The following is a 17,985-nucleotide window of genomic DNA, read 5'->3' as shown; positions in this document are numbered from 1 at the left end:
ATTTCTTGTACAAATGCTTTGATATCTTAAATGTTTATATAATTATTTATTTATAAATTTATTGTCGAATATACTTTTTGAATCGGATTTGAGTCATGCTTAGTGTAGACTTAACTTGGCATGCATAAAGACATAATTTATAAATAAAATACTCATTTTAAAGTAAAATTAATAAAAAATATTATAATTTTATATTGTAATTGATATTTTTATAATATATAATGTTATTTTTATTTTAAAATAATTTTTATATAAATATTATATAATTATTAAATATAATCTTTAAAAATAAGATTTTATGAATTTATTATATAAAATTTACAAAATTATATATATTGAATTAATTGACCTAATATAAATTGTTGTTTTTAAATTGTCACCAAAACACACTTGTTTTTATTTTAAGTTAGACTAAAATTTGAATATTTAAAATAAGTCTAACAAAAATATTAATATTTTATTGCAATACACCAATCACTGTTACAAATTACAATAATCTACACGGTATTTTGTTTCTATATCCAAGGTCCATCAAACCATTAAAAAAAATTTCTTAACCCAATATTTTCCAATCGGCTCCCCAGGCAATTAGGCAACGGACTTCCCACTATGGCTTGATGCGTTTAGGAAAAAACAAGGGTAATTGACAACATGGTGCTTTTGGACAAGGGTATCACAGGTTGAAGGTTTTTCTTGCACTCTCTTTTTATGGAGTATATTGCAGATTTCTGGCAATCAATCATGTCCATTACAATATTTTAATATAGATCTGGACGCCTATAAATAATGAAATAGCAGATTTTCAACAAAGTGATTTGGTACATGTGAAAACTTTCCAATAGCATCAAAGACAACAGCAGCGCTACACTCCCAGGACAGTTTTAAGGCCAATTCTACTATGTAGATGGTATATTGGTATCTATATGTATAGATTTGTGGTGGCAGCCTATTATTATAACAAGTGGCATAACAGGAGACATGATGTGAAGTTTGATAGAAGCGTTGCAGAGAAAACTGAATGCAACACGTGAAGAGGCTGGTAATTTGGTTTGATAATGATATGTTATGTTGATTAATTAATTTAGGTTGATTACGGGCCCGAATGTTGGTCTTTTCTTCTTTTTGGACAAAAAGTAGGTTTTGTGTTGCAGGCCAAAAATTGTAAAGAAAGAATATCATTTTATATTCTTGCTACCTATTACCCAACAAACCAAAAAAATCAATGCAACTATAATTACCCAAATAAAAAGAAAAAAAAAGAGAACCCCTGCAACTACTAAGACGTTCCAATTTTGGACCTTTATACAATCATCATCATCCATACACAGAAAATTGATTAAAACAAATAAGTAGGTGATTCTAATAATAATAATAATAATAATAATAATAATAATAATAATAATAATTAAAAATAATTTTAAGCAATATTTAATTAAATCTGCATACATTATATAAAATAGTTTATAATTAATTTTAATTATATTAATTTAATGAATCATTTTAAATCAAAATAAGAAATCTATAATAGTAAATCAAATAAAAAAGTTTTTGGTGACTGACCAATCAAATAAAAAAAGTTTGATTTGTTTTATATTTATTTAGATATCTAAAAACACCCAAGTATGTAACACTTACAACAAAATTGATTCTTCTCTTATAATTGAAAATTGTTTATATTATTAAATACTATTAGAACATCTTATTATACACAGTATAAGCGGAAAAAAAAAACAAAAAGAGAAAGACATAATAATAAATAAATATTAAAATATTATTTGAACATACTATTATTAAGATATAATATAAATGAAAAAATATATATATGAATAAATACTAAATGTGTAACTTAAAATATTATTCTGATAAAATTGTTTATATAATTTAAATTATAAATATTAATTATTTTTTTATAAAATTTTAATTTATAAATAAACTATTTAAAAATATCTATATACTATACCCAACAAAAAATTTAAAGGCCAACAAATGATTAAAATTTTAAAATAAAAAAATAATTATTGCTAGTTTGCTACCAAACACCAACGTAGTCAAAATATTCTAATAATAGACTAATAATTATAGTAGGTATGTTTGCACCCTAAAATTGTTATTATAGAATATGTTCGAATGGAAAATTTTGAATATAGAAAAATAAAGAATTAATAATCCTTTTAAGCATATCTCAAATTAATAGAGATATTTATATAAAGTTTGGAAGATATATTTAATAGAAGTTAATTTTGTTGTGATGTTAGTGTGAAGTTGCTTTAATTACAACTAGTTTTTAACGAATTTCACATTTTCAGAAATTAAAAAAAAAACGTTGTCATTTGGATCCTTTATTTTGCTTATTTTGAGTTCATCCCATATTTTTTTATACTACAAATAAGTCTATGGAAATGTCACTCAGCCTGAAGGCAAAACCATAATTATTAGCCAGTTGAAGCTGTAAATAGTTGAAGCTGTAAATATAAAAATGAAATGAAATGATAGTGGAAATATGTTTAGTGGCAGAAGAAGAAAATAGAAAGATATGGAAGGAAACTATAATATTACTAGTGAGAGACGCTGCAATAAGCGCTTACGTATTAGTTGTAGGGGTGCTCTTCTTTTTCTTTTTATTTGGGTAATTATAGTTGCATTGGTTTGTTGGGTAATAGGTAGCAAGAATCTAAATTTATGATATTCTTTTTTTATAATTTTCGGCCTGCAACACAAAGTCCACTTTTTGTCCAAAAACTAAAAAAGACAAACATTCGGGCCCGTAATCAACCTAAATTAATTAATCAACATAACAAATCATTATCAAACTAAATTACCATACTCCTCACATGTTGCATTCAGCTTTCTCTGCAATGCTTCTGCCAAGATTCACACCTGTTGTAATAATAAGCTGCCACCACAAATCTATACATGTAGATTTGTCCCCATCATCTATACCAAAGACTTTGCCCAGTTTTAATAATATATTACAGTGATAACTTTTATCACATAAGAAAGCACCCGTGAAGATGCTAAACCGTGTCATCTTCATTGGTCCAAGAAACGATATAACTAAAAAAAAAAAGCTTTTTTATATAATTAAACATGGGAAAAATTTTAATTCCAGGAATCTTGATTTAATGACTGGAATACGCATGACCAACTCAACTTTACCACTCACGAAATGGAGTTCCATACCAACTCGCAACTAACGCCCACGAAATGGGGGGAACAGTAGCAGGCATTTCAACTTCATGGCTACCACAAAAGAGATGAGGCACATCAAAGACGGCGTACACGAATTGGGCGATCTCAAGCCCACCGGCCACGAAATTGGCCAATTAGCTGGCGGCGACCACAAAGTGGAGAGGTTCGTTGCTGGCGCCCACGAGTTGGCTGTTCTAAACGGCAGCAACAGCAAGCTCACATGCATTGGCTATGTCGAGTGATAGGGGACAGTTGGAAAGGGAGCCAAGAGTGGTATAAAAGAGGGGTGGGGAGAGCTTTCATGCACGGTTAAATTGGAAGAGGGGTAGGAAAAAAAAGTGGTTAGCATGGTAAATGAAACCTGAGAGGAGGTGAGCTTCTGGTAGTGAGTTTTTCAATAAAAAAAATTAACTTAATATGATTGGGGGTGTGGTGAACGTGGAGGAGAACTTGAACCGGTTGGACGAACAATCATATAGCGGCACATTTATTCCATAAGGTTTGTTTACGCTATTAATCCGATTGCTATTGTTAGGGATTGTTAGTAATATTTTTTCGATATTTACCTTTTTTACAGAGTATTTGTAACTGTTGTCTTTCTTGGCTTCTTATGTTGTAGCCCACACGTGTTCTTACTCCTCATTGCACACTCGTTGATGTTTTCATGTTAGAGCCTGGGATCCAACCATGGAAATTAGGCGGGAGAGGCTCGACCCTTGTTTGAGACGCACTGGATTTGGATTTTATCATGCTTCTTTGATCAAGCGCTTCGAGTACGACAATCCACTTATTAGTGCCTTTGTGGAACGGTGGCATCCGGAGACGCATAGGTTTCATCTCCCTTGGGGTGAGTGTACCATAACTCTGGAGGATGTAGCCATGCAGCTAGGTCTACCTAGCGGTACGTTAAGGTCATGGAGTAAGTTTTATCAGAGAAATATTTGGGAATGATGATGGTCAGCCTGTTAGACGTTGAGGTCATGGAGTAAGTTTCATCAGAGAGATATTTGGAAATTGTGTCATGAACTTCTAGACCTAGCTGCATGGCTACATCCTCCAGAGTTATGGTACACTCACCCCAAGGGAGATGAAACCTATGCGTCTCCGGACGCCACCGTTACACAAAGGCACTAATAAGTTGATTGTCGTACTCGAAGCGCTTGATCAAAGAGGCATGATAAAATCCAGTGCGTCTCAAACAAAGGTGGAGCCTTTCCCGCCTAATTTCCATGGTTGGATCCTAGGCTCTAACATGAAAACATCAACGAGCGTGCAATGAGGAGTAAGAACACGTGTGAGCTACAACATAAGAAGCCAAGAAAGACAACAGTTACAAATACTCTGTAAAAAAGGTAAATATCGAAAAAATATTACTAACAATCTCTAACAATAGCAATCGGATTAATGGCGTAAACAAACCTTATGGAATAAATGTGCCGCTATATAATGTTCGTCCAGCCGGTTCAAGTTCTCCTCCATGTTCACCCCACCCCCACTCATATTAAGTTAATTTTTTTATTGAAGCTCACCTCCTCTCAGGTTTCATTTACCATGCTAACCACTTTTTTTTTCTTACCCCTCTTCCAATTTAACCGTGCATGAAAGCTCTCCCCACCCCTCTTTTATACCACTCTTGGCTCCCTTTCCAACTGTCCCCTGTCACCCGACACAGCCAATGCATGTGAGCTTGCTGCTGCTGTCGTTTAGAACAGCCAACTCGTGGGCGCCAGCAACGAACATTCCCACTTCGTGGTCGCCGCCAGCTAATTGGCCAATTTCGTGGCCGGTGGGCTTGAGATCGCCCAATTCGTGTGCGCCGTCCTTGATGTGCCTCATCTCCTTTGTGGCAGCCACGAAGTTGAAATGTCTGCTGCTGTTCCCCCAATTTCGTAAGCACCAGTTGCGAATTGGTATAGAACTCCATTTCGTGGCCGGTGAAATTGAGTTGGCCATGCATATTTCAGTCATTAAATCAAGCCATGCGTATTCCTGAAATTAAAGTTTTTCTCATACTTAATTATATAAAAAAACCCAAAAAAAAAAAGGAGCAGTTGAGGTACAGAAACTGATCTGAAATGCAACAAAAATATATAAACAAAAAAAAGGAGAAAAAAAAGGGCGGACGAATGCAAAAGCGACAGCCGGGGAGCAGAAAAGAAACAAATAAATAGAACACGCAAACAACCAAATAATACCCTTGTTAAACGGCTGAGCGGCGGAGAAACAGCAACAAAAACATAAATAGGCACCGAAAACCAAACCAGACGACGAACCGTTTTAGATACGAGTTCAGAGGTTCGTTCAACAAGGTATAAACCAGAATAGCCAGATTATAATAAAAGAACATAAAAATCATAAATAAGCACACAAAAATAAAAATATTCTAATGTAAATCCAAAAAATGGACAAAAATTAAACATTGGTAATCATCTGCCAAATCACATTACATAGTCCGACGTAGGCTGTGGCTCGTATAAGGGCAACACAAGTCTCAACTCTCAAATTTCCAAAGGCAAATAGCCAAATATCAGAAGTCATCTTCAAAGTTTACCATCAATCGTCAAAATCCACTAAAACTTGCTAGAGTTTTTTTTTTTCAATGGGATAATTATCACATTCATTTCCATTTCCAAAATCTTGACCAGAAGAATCAAGACATAGAATCATGAAATGTAATAGCGCCAGATCAATATCAACATCATCTAACAAGTAACAACACAACAGCAGGCAGCAGCCGCAACAAAAACTCGAGCAACATATCAGCAATAACAACTCAACACCACAGCAACAGAAAATTACAAATTAAAAGTTCAATAAAAAAAACAAAGAATACGAACCAGAGCAAGGGATCATATGACCTACCCGAACTGAGGAAACGACGGAAGAACGACGCAGCCGAAGCAAGGGACAAGACCGCGCGACGGGAGTCGACGACGGGAGGAAGGAAAGAGACTGAAGCTGTGAAGCAAGAAACGCGACGGAGCGGGATCAGAGAGACAGAAGGAAGCGAGGGAGAATGGAGGCTGGGGGTTTAGGGTTTGCTGCGTTTGGGGACAATTAGGGCCAGTAACAAACTTTGGATTGCACACCAAAGGGCATTTTAGTAATTCTATAATTTGCTGTGCTCATTACCTAGGAAAAAGTATATTTTGTTGTTAATGAAATGCTAACATGAGATAACAATTAAACTGAGAAGATAAAATGATTCTCTCTGGTGTGACATGTTATTAGAATAGAAAATTAAAGACCAATTTGTTCATAGAATAAAACTTAACACTTAAACAGATAAATTTAATTTTTATTTCTATTTAGTAACAAATTTAATAACTATTTGTATTATTAAATTTTAATATTATATTCAAATAACTTAGAATTAAAAGAAAACAATTTTAATTCCTTTTAGAATATAAATTAAATGTGTGATTATTATATATTAGTTCACAAATTTTTTTAATTAAATATATGTTTTTTAGAGTTGCAAAATTCACGTAATTATATCTTTATTTTAGTGATAAACTCTTCTGTTTATATTTGTAAAATAAAATAAATATCTCATTAACAAGTTTCCAAAACATTAATTTGTTATTGTATGATACTATGATCACATATTTACAATTAAAAAAATGGTTTAAAAAAGTTGTTAACGAAATATTTTATTATTGTAACAAAAATGAAAAAATAGAAAACTTAAGTGCCATAGTCAAAATTACCAAATTTAAGAGGCCAATATATACTTATATAGATCTGAATGTGGTAGCAGATCTACATGATTCCGATATCCTAGAGGATCAATAACAAATGTTATGAATCATTCTTACCCGGTGTTATAGTTACATTCTGCTTGGAAATTGAGTCTGTATTAATATTAAATAAGAATAGGATTACAGAAATTAGACTAATTGGTAATTGCAACAATTGGGAGATTTTACTTTAAAGATATTTTAAACCTACAAGTATACTTTGAAGGGCAACTTTATACATAGCTTTCACTAAAATATATACACTGGTGGATGGATGAATTAACAGGTATATTTCACCCTTCTCCAACTAGGGGTAGCAAACGGGAAAGCTCGCCCTACCCTATCCCGTCCAGCTAAAAGCCCTTTTTTGGCATGCTGGTCCGCCCTGTCTCGTCTAATGAAACGGTTCTAAAATTCCACTCCACTCTATCTAACTGTGGGTTGGCGGGCTGACGGACTGGCAGGCTAAGCCCGTCAAATTTCCTCTTTTTTTATTATTAACTATTAAATAATATATATAATTTTACAATCATTTTAATAAATTTATAATTTCTAAAAATATAAAAAAATTATAATTTTTATATTCACAAATATTAAAGTCTTTGTAATTATAAATATCTAATAAACATAATTATAAAATATGTTTTCATCCAAAACATAATTATAAATATTGTTTCCAAAGCAAAATAAACATAATCTAAAACACAATTATAAATATTGTCTCCAAAGCAAAATAAACATAATTCAAAACATTCAATTTTCATCTTCATTCTCTTGGAAGTTGGGTTGGGAGAAGTTGGATTTTGACAAAAAAAAATTACAAAAATCCCCCTTACCAAAAAAACACTAAGCCCGACGGGGAAGCCCGTCCCGCCCACCAAAGCCCATGGTTTAAGCAGTGTGGGTTAGGTGGGCTTTTGCTATTTGGCAGTCCCAATTTTTCAACCCGGCCCACCTTTTTTGACGGGTTACGCGGACCAGCCTGACGGGTTTAGGCCCGTTTGCCACCCATATCCCCAACACTCCTACTAAGCTCCCATCCCTGCTGAATTCACCAATAATCAGAGCAAGAACAAGAACCTTGCTTGAAACTATGAAACCGATATTGATCTCGGACCACGATTTCAAGATGCAATCTTTATAGCAGAATGACAGTCTTGGCAAATCCTTAAGTTCTTGAAGTCTATGAGTTTTACAAACATTCTTTACCACTAATTAAATTTTTGGTATTACTAGATTTTTTTTAATATTTTGTTATTATCTTTATGCTAGCTTCAAAGCCAGTAATTCTTATTCTAAGGTCACCTTTAAGTTTATAGATTTGGACTGATTTGATTTCTTGTTTATAGATTTGATGAAGAAAATAATGATAACAAAATTTCAAAGGAAGAAGGCAATGTGTCATATAAGAAAAAAGATAAAGGAAAGTAAAAAGTAGTTTTGTTTTATCTTTTGTGATAAAAGAGAATGTAAAGTAAAATATAGAGTGTATACTTCTTTCTAATGATGCAAAGCAAGATGAGGAGAAAGATGTCAAAACAAAGTAAAAATAGTGTATATGCTTTTTTATAGTTTTGATTTCTTTTTTATTTGTCATTGTGCAAATCTAATTATTGTTTGTATTGATTTAACAAGGAAGAGGAAAAAGATGAAAACAGCACGAGATCGCCAACCAAACAAATTAATGACGCCTAGCAATATGGGTATAAATTATAGTTCTTAGTGTTTGTTGTTTCTTGTTTTGATTTTTCAGTGTAACTTTTGTTATGTAATACTATTTGTTATCATGAGCGTTCCACACTATTTTGGCGATGATTTATGTGATTATATATGAGATTTTGCACACTAGTTTGTATCCAATTTAATGGGATTTTGCACACATAAATCAGATATTTTGCACCCACTTTAATTTAATTAGATTTTCCACTTTAATGTTCTGAGTGAGGTGTGCAAAATCTCATTGTAAAATATCTTATGTCTATTCTTCTTCTTTTGGAAAGCTTTTACCAATTGAAGGTAATCTTAGAGCTGTCCCAATTTTGTCTGTTGTCACATCGATATCCTCCCACCATTAATTCCAGTTTGCTTGTTATTGTGTTATATGCTTTAGCAAGTGCAAGGAGTAACCGCCTATAAACTTTCTAATTTTGAATAGTCTTCAAGGATGAGAATCTCATTTTATCAACTTCAAGTTTTTGCTCTTTTGTAAGTGAATTTATCGTTGTGAAAAATAAATTGGGAGAACAACGACATTCTATCGATTTCTGCAAACATAAAGTAAAAAATCTTCACCCAATTTAACCATGGCTTGTTTGAAAAATAATAACAATAACAATAATAATAATAATCCTAATCATAATAACAGTAATACTCGCATTCAAATACAGATGCAGATGGATGCAAATTATGCTAAGTCATGTGTGCAAAATTTCAATAAACTGAGTACAAACTGTTTGATACATGTGTGCAAAATCTCATTACATTGGATGCAAATTGTGATGAGTAAAGTGTACAAAATCTCATTAAAGTAAGTGCAAACCTTCTGATCCATGTGTGTAAAATCTAATTAAAGTGAGTGCAAACTATTTGATTCATGTGTGCAAAATCTCATCAAAGTGGGTGCAAATTGTCTGATTCATGTGTGCAAAATTTCATTAAGAAGGGTGCAAAAGTATGAGCAATGAACTACTTTAAAAGTTATGAACATCACATTAGCATGGATGAATTCCACGTACATACTATCCAGCATACGCATAATTACATGTAAAAACCAAATAATTGAAACTTAAACCAACGAATTTATCTATCTAATTTTTTAATGTAATTCAAGATTGTACTTGATTACACCAGACATAGATTAAGGGGGCCTTTGGTTTGCTTCTTTTCACAAAAACTCAACTTTTCTTTTTTGTTTTAACTGACAAAAAAAATCAATTCTCACTTCTCATATTTTTGCGTAAATTTTATAAGTAGCAAGACAACTTGAGCCAGCAGTAGCAGAAACAACGAAACTGGACTACAACCAATAATCAAGATCTTAATTCTGAGAAATCTAAGCATTTTTAAGGATACAAATTTATTGTAAAATTACTTTTCGATTAATCAGAAGCAAGCACACCCTAAATAAGTCTAAGAGTGGTTTTGTATCATGCACCAAAGCTTCATTGTTATAAATTATCTGATAGATAAGTACAAATTGAATTATTGAAGAGAACAAAGAAGCAAAGAACTATTATAAAATCAGATAGATAAAATTTAGTAGGTGCTAAAACATTAACTTTGCAAGTAATAAACACACAATATATCCGAGATGCTAGTTCTTCAAGAATTTTCTGCTGCGTTTTCCTTCTTGTTCCTATTTCAAATTTCTCAATATCTAGATCTTTTTCCATTTCAAATAATCACTACATATTAATCATGTTTTATAAAAGCACATAAGTCAATTGATTGGGTGCAAAAAAGATTAATAGTCAATTGATATATTATTTGATTAACCAATAAAACATATTATTAACACAAACACAAATAAAAAACCTAGCCACATTACAAATCAATTGTACATTTCCTACTAGAAGCATAACGCATCAGTAAAGATTGCCAGTATTGCCACAACAAAGCTCTGCCAACAATAGCCATTGTCAAAAGTCAATTACCAGTTAAGTAACTGAGATAATGGCATAATGAATCTTTTCAAAGATTTATAAATTAAAAGTACCTAAGTTTCATAAACAAGATATGATGAATCAAAATCAAAATCAAAAGATATTTTTATTATAGAGTGCTTAAAGATTTTTATGAATAGACAAGAAACATTGAGTCATATTTTTGGGTGCCATTATGAGTTTTTTCTTGCATATTTTGAATGGATACAAAATTATGACACTAGTAATGAATATATTATCTAGGACAGAGACTCAGGGTCAAATAACAAAAGAAGTATATATATGTTAGTTTACAGCTACCAAGTTTAAAGAGCAGTTATATGACAATTCAAATTTGAGCTAAACAATAGAGATCAATATTACAATGATGCTAAGCCAGTCTGTTTTGGTTGCAGAGTCCGACTTCCTGATGCAGTTTTTCCCAGTTGGTTCACTGCATGCAAAACATATACCAAAGCTCAGATACACTAGAAATGAAAGTGAGTAGCAAAATGTTGCATAAAGCAATAAATGAACAGAAATAAAAACTAATTAACCTTCACTTTAAAATTTTTGAATAATACAAATTTTAACCTTGCAGAAGCATAACGCATCAGTAGAAACGAAAGGGAATGTATAGAGAGTTGAGAGATGTTGTCACAGAGAGTAATGCCGCTTCTATTGAATACGCTACTGGCGATGGACAACGAGCTTAAGAAGGCTGATTCGCATTGAGAATGCTCATCAGCGTTGAGAGCAAGAAAGAGGGCACGCTGCAAGAGTGTCGAGAGAGAGAGTGGGATTTTGCGAAGAAGAAGAAGAGTGTGTGAGGTAAAGAGCATTTACTCATGCTCTCTATATGCATTTGGGCTTTTTTTTCCTTTGGTGTAGAAAAATACCAACTGATTGTTTGCGGGCCCAAAATTTAAAAATCTGCTGGCCCAAAACAAGAAAGGTACGCTATAAAAATATTTCATATATAATTTGGCCTAAAATATTTTAGGTTATATGCATATGCACGCATTCTCAAATTAAAGTAATTAGAGTCATAACAGTATTAACAGTTTGGGATTTGATAGGAAAAAACATCATATTTCATGTTCAGATCACACCCTATTTCCTGGTGTCAGAAATTCTTAGCAGCATCTAACATTTTGGTAAGGTTCCATTCAACACTCAAATGTAGCTTACTAGAGAAGCTGCATCAGTTAACTATAAAGTACAAGTAATTATCCTTTATATATACCTTAAGAAAGTAGTTTCTACATCTAAAGTCTATTTAAATAATTATAAAAAATAGCATGGCTAGCAAAAATAAATTCATAAAAAATAGTATATCCATGTGTCTCTTTTACCTCTATTTCCATAATGTTTATTCTCTTCTTGATTGAACTGTCCTTCTCGCAAAGAGTGCCTTGACATATATTTGATTCACCCTTTAGATGTTAAAAAAAGTAGTCATTATTTTGTGTTACTGCAGCAAGAAGTGTCATGCATGCACTACTCATCAATAAGAAAATGGTAAAATAAAATTTTCATTACAATTATTTCATCCAAAAATGAAAGGTAGCTCAAAAATACTACACACATTATTACTATCATCACATATACACTGCCCTTATAAAAAAAAGAAGGTTGAAGAATTCTTTTTCAATTAGATAGCTTAGTCAAAATCGTCAACTTCAATTCAACATTGATGAATTTATATATTGATAATATAAAATAATATTTTATCTCTTTTTCAGTTATCTCACTTTTTTCCTTCTTTGCCTTGGTCTTCTTTTTTATCATCTTGTCTTTTTCAAATCCTAGCCTATTCATTAGATGACCTTTAGTGGACATATAAGGAGGGCTTTTAATATCTTGAATGCTTATTGTGCAGCCTCCTACAAAAATGGACAATGCATCTTTACCACTATATTTACCACCATCTTCTAATGGAAGCAAATTGTCTAACTCATTGGCATTAGATAATGAGTTAGCAACATGCTTTTGACACTCCGCCATAGCCATATCAAGATAACGATGTAGGATATCACTTGTTTCCTTTGATTGGGTTGCAAATTAAGCAACATTGTTCGAATTGGAGCATAAATCATCAAACATCTCTGTTTTTGGGTTCAACAAACTTGGATCATGGCTATCCTTAATATTACTATGTCTCCGCTTCACAAGTTTGCTCTAATGCTCCAAAATGTATCTCCTTAAAATTTCTCTCAAACATTCATGCCCTAGGACAAGCAAGCTATGACGGCATAATATGCCTCTTGATTCAAACATTTGACACTTGCATTTAATATCATTCGTTTTTGTATTGTAATTAACTTCATAAACCCTTTCTTTATAAGTAGATACATCCTCCAAATAGAATAGACTTTAGATATAGAAACTACTTTCATAAGGTGCAAAATACAATTTACTTTCTTTCTAAATTGCTTTTGTACTTCCTTAAACTTTGCATTAGTATAGGCACCTTGAAATCGCTTCTCTATTAAGGAATTAGTGGCACAAAGTATTATTGATTTATAGTCTTTAACATCAGTCTCTCTTTTTTGTTGCTCCTTCCATCCAAGACAATTGTCATATTGTTTGATAAATTAAATCAACAAGCTCTTGTTAGTTAAAAATTTATCAAAATATGAATACATGCTCTCACTTTGTTGTGTGGATCACATACCAGCCCAAAAAAAGTGGTTAAAATAAATTGAAACCCATCAATATCTTTTTTCATAGATATCTACATATCATAGTAAACAAATATACATAAAAAAAATTTGTGAGCAAACTTAACAAAAGTAGATGCAAATGTTGCCATAAACATGTTAATAACACATTGAAGTTTAGAAAATATTAAAATAAAAAAATTGTACTAATATACATGTTAGAATTCTAGCAAATAGAATATGATAGCCACTTGATACTTTCAAAATACTAATATACTAATTCCTATGTGCAAAATATAAAAATTCATGTGTAGAGAAATATTTGATAGCCACTTATTATCTTCTAGACTATATTAAACCAGAAAATCCTCCTAGTGATTTTGAAAATCATCTTCTGAAGTAGACTTACAAACAATATTATTTAAATCACCTTGTAACTCTTCATATCTCTTGTATCCATTTTCTGGAATTCTTTTCAAAATATGTCAAATGCATAACCTATGACGTGTCTCTGGCATCACATTCTCAATTTCGGCTGGCATTCCGAGGCATTGGTCAGTTATAATGCCTTTAGGAGCCTTTCCATGTATACATCTAAGCCAAGCATTAAATAACCAAGTAAACAAGCCTCAATTTTTCTTAGCCAATAAACCACACCCAAGAAGCACTGAGTTACCATAGTGATTAACCTCCACAAAGGAACCAAATGGCATATTATAACGATTGGTTTTATAAGCAGTATCAAACGAAACTACATCACCAAAGTACTCGTATGCTACTTTACTTTGAGCATCAGCCCAAAATATAGTTTTGAGACGTTTGTTTTGATCAAGTTCAACATCAAAATAAAAATCAGAGTTCATATCCTTTGTTAGAATATAATTAGGATCAATTAGGATCAATTAGCATTATTTAGTATATCTGAATATTTATTATAGGAGATTACGTCTTTATTATTATAATTCTCTTAGTACCTATAAATACCCTTTTATATTGTATCATTCGAGACAACTTGAAAACACTCAATAATACACAAATCCTTTCCCCACTTTAGTCTCTTGTTTCTAATATGGTATCGGAGCTATGGTATCCTCCTTGAAGAGGATAAGTTATTTTCCTTGCGGTGAAATTACCGTAGTTTTTGCATTTTTTTCTATGTCATTCTTCTTTCCCTTTTGTCACCCCTTTGATGCTTTTTCACCTCACCGACTAGCCTATTTTCTCCGTCTTGTGTTTTTTCGAGTCGAATGATCAAACACCATTGTCATCCACTGCTTACCTATTCTCATGAAGAAATCATATAGTTTTCGCTCTCTTTTGGCAGTTCCGTCTACATTTTCTTGTGGCAGTTCCGTCTGTGTTTCGTCTGTGTTTCCTTGTGCCAGTTTCGTCTGCGTTTTCTCGTGGCAGTTTCGTCTGCGTTTCGTCTGTGTTTCCTTGTGGCAGTTTCGTTTGCATTTTCTCGTGGCAGTTCTGTCTGCATTTCGTCTGTGTTTCCTTATAGCAGTTCCGTCAGCGTTTCTTTCCGGTAGTTCTGTCTGCACTTCCTTCAGACAAGCGGCAGTTCCGTCTGCGCTCCCTTCAGACAAGCGGCAGTTCTGTTTACGCTTCCTTCAAACAAGCGGCAGTTCCGTCTACGCTTCCTTCTGGCAGTTCCATGTGCACCCGTTTTAGAGAGTTTATGCATTTTTTCTCTTTTTTTCTTTATTTCGTTGTTTTAAATAAGTTTCAAACTCAAGTTGTTACTTGAGTTTGAGGGGGATGTTAGAATATAATTAGGATCAATTAGCATTATTTAGTATATCTGAAAAAATATATTTTTATATTTTTTAATTGATATTATTAATCTCTTCTACCAATATTTTTAAGTACTAATTTCATGCTAAAAGTTTGGATTATTGATATTATTAATTTTTTTTATTATTTTCAGAAAATATATTTTTATAATTACAAATACACGTATCTTGTTTACAGTGTAAACGAGATATACACGTGTCGCGTCTACCTCAAGGTAGTTAAAATCGCGACTCTACTCGTAGAATCGCACCATTTTGCAATTTTGTTTCTCCCTCCCGTCTCGTTTATGCTTCTCATCTTCCAGGAAGCAACTCCGTGCTGAATCGCCAGGAAACACGCTCAAACTCTGGAATCGCGAGTTTCTGGCGAGGTTGCATTCCAGTTTCAAGAAAGCTCCAGAAGCGGTTTTCTTGGCCCAAATTGCAACCAATTCAAACCCTAGAGCCCAATCTGAAGTGAAGAAGGTAAATGTCCCTACAAATTCTTCTTGAACCGTTTAGCTTAGCAATTTTTCCTCAATCTATAACTGTCTTTTCAGTTTTCACCTCATTCAATTTATCACTTTTCCTCCCTCTAAACTCTAAACCCCCTCTGAATTCTGAAATCACCAAATCGGAGAAGAAAAGTTGTGTTACGTGACACGTAAGGCTTGTCGCGGTGCCCCTGTGAGTGTATCTCTGCCTTTCTGGCTCTCTCTGACTGCAACTGTGACTGCATTGGAAGGTTGCTGACTTAGTGTTGCTGATGCTATGTGTCATTGACTGTCGATGTTCATGGTTGGTTGTTGTTGCCTACTGCGCTCTTCGCCTCCCCTGTTTAGTGATTGTTCATTTTACTAGTTTGTGTTCACAAGTCACAACAAAGCTGTTCTTTACTTCTTTGCAGGTTGAATTTTTTTTGTTGAATTTTATTTAGCTGAAAATTTGAATTGTTAATTTATTATTATGGCATTGGATATAGTTTGCTCACTATGACTACAACAAAAAAGGAACAATTTCAGCCAAAGATTTCGCACTTTCCTTGGTTGCAGTTGCTAATATCAATCATATAAACAAACTGTTGGATATGGTGGAGGAAATGAACGATGATTCACATCTCAGAAACATAAAAATCACATTTCAAGAGTTTGAAGCCTTTGCAGAATTGCGCAAGCAGTTGGAATTCTTCTCCCTATCCATATTCAGCTATGGGAAAATTAATGGAGAGTTGACAAAATCTTATTTTCAAAGAGTAGCATCACAGGTATGTGGCATCACTATTACAGATGCAGTTGCTGACATAATTTTTCATGTTTTTTATGCTAACCGGGATGGAAATTTGAGTGCTGATGAGTTTATTAAAGTTATGCAAAGAAGAGAAAGCAGTGCAGCACGTGAAGGCATGGGGAGTTTGTTATCTTGCTTTTGGAACTGTGCAACAAAGCATTCATCAACTAAGCTTCAAAGTTAATGATGAATTAATCTAATTAAGCATTGCAATGAACTCAACCATATGAAGCAACACAGGATGAAGCTTCATCATTCATTACCTTAGCAAGGAAAACTTGCCATAAACACTATCACCATCACATGATTTTGTTCTGTACTCAGAGATGTACAGTGTTCAATTTTCATTTTTGTCCAAGATCTTTCCCTTTCTGGGAATTTGTCCTCATATGATCATTTTTGTACATATTGATAAACCAACTACTATTAAATATTATTGCTTCTCAAAAAAAAAAATTTCAAAAACTAAATACTTATGCTACAAAGTGAAGGGATACTCTGTGAAGGATGATTGAAAATTTTATATTATGGTATAATGCACAAAGTAATTAATTATTCATTGCAGTAGTTTAATTACTTTATTTATTACTTAGCTTTATTTTATGTCGTATAAATCTGTGAGTTGTGAATTTGTGTTTTGATTTGTGATTGAGCTTTGTTATGAATTGTGACTTTTGATTTGTAAATTTGTGTTATAAGATTTTTTTATAATTTTTAATTTTATATTTTACGAATCACGTTTACGTTCCGTTTTATGATTCAATGACTTATGATTTTGAACTAACTTTTCGAGTCAAGGTAAAAACTACGAATTCACTACCTTGGTCTACCTGTCTTATCTCGTTTACACTGTAAACGAGATACGCACAAAATTATCTCGTTTACAGTGTAAACGAGATAAGATAGTGGAATGGATTTTGATAATAATTTTTTAAATTATTTATTTCGGTAATTATTATATTTATTTAATTTATTAAAATAAAAAAGCCCAAATTTCTATGATCTATCATAACCAAATATTTAAGCCAATTAAAAATGTATTTATCATTAAAACTTCTATGATCTAGTATAGCATCATTGAATTTCATTCATTTAAAATAAAAGGCCAACATCAAAGTGTTGAATGCTTCTCCATAAAAAATAAGAAAAAGAATGGGATGATCAACATAAATTAAAAAATAACTAAACAAAACCAATAACAGAAATATCAACTTTCTTAGCATAGCTTGTAGAATGGGCATCAAGTGCCACAATGGTAAAGAAATCGAGAATGCAATAGCATAATTTACTTTTTCTTGGATTTAGATACATAGAGAACACAATGCGTGGAGATGTATACTATAGCAATCTTTTTAACAAATGACATCAGAACTTAAAAAAGGTAAAGATTTGAATGTATGTACATGAAATTGTTTGCTAACAAATATTCCTTCATGGCAAAATCTGCCTGGTTCTAAAGATTTGAATTTCATAATTTGGGAGAATTCAACAATATTATAATTATACTGATAAATATTTGTGCTAACAAGTGGAGGAAACTAGTGAGGTGTGAACAGAAGAAGAAGTAACACAAAGCAAAACAGAAAGAGAAGTTGCTTCTAATTTGCACATTCATTAAATTGTTACAAACAGTTACAAATTTGATACTTCTACTTCTACTTCGAATTCTTAGCAGCTAAGGTTAGATTAG

The 17,985-nt window shown here is 32.5% G+C and overlaps 1 long non-coding RNA gene across 1 annotated transcript; it reads right to left on the bottom strand.

Annotated features, from left to right (window-relative positions):
- Positions 1–2,672: 2,672 nt before the first annotated feature.
- LOC112784221 (uncharacterized) lies at positions 2,673–6,425 on the bottom strand. The gene is made up of 2 exons (XR_003193789.3): positions 6,052–6,425; positions 2,673–5,178 (listed from the first exon to the last, which is right to left on the bottom strand). It is a non-coding gene; the product is annotated as an uncharacterized lncRNA (long non-coding RNA).
- Between the last annotated feature and the right edge of the window lie 11,560 nt (positions 6,426–17,985).

Source organism: Arachis hypogaea, chromosome 20 (genome assembly GCF_003086295.3).
Source record: "Arachis hypogaea cultivar Tifrunner chromosome 20, arahy.Tifrunner.gnm2.J5K5, whole genome shotgun sequence".
Lineage (NCBI taxonomy): Eukaryota > Viridiplantae > Streptophyta > Magnoliopsida > Fabales > Fabaceae > Arachis > Arachis hypogaea.
The sequence above is the reverse complement of the archived record's forward strand: the minus strand, read 5'-3'. Positions and strand labels throughout refer to the sequence as shown.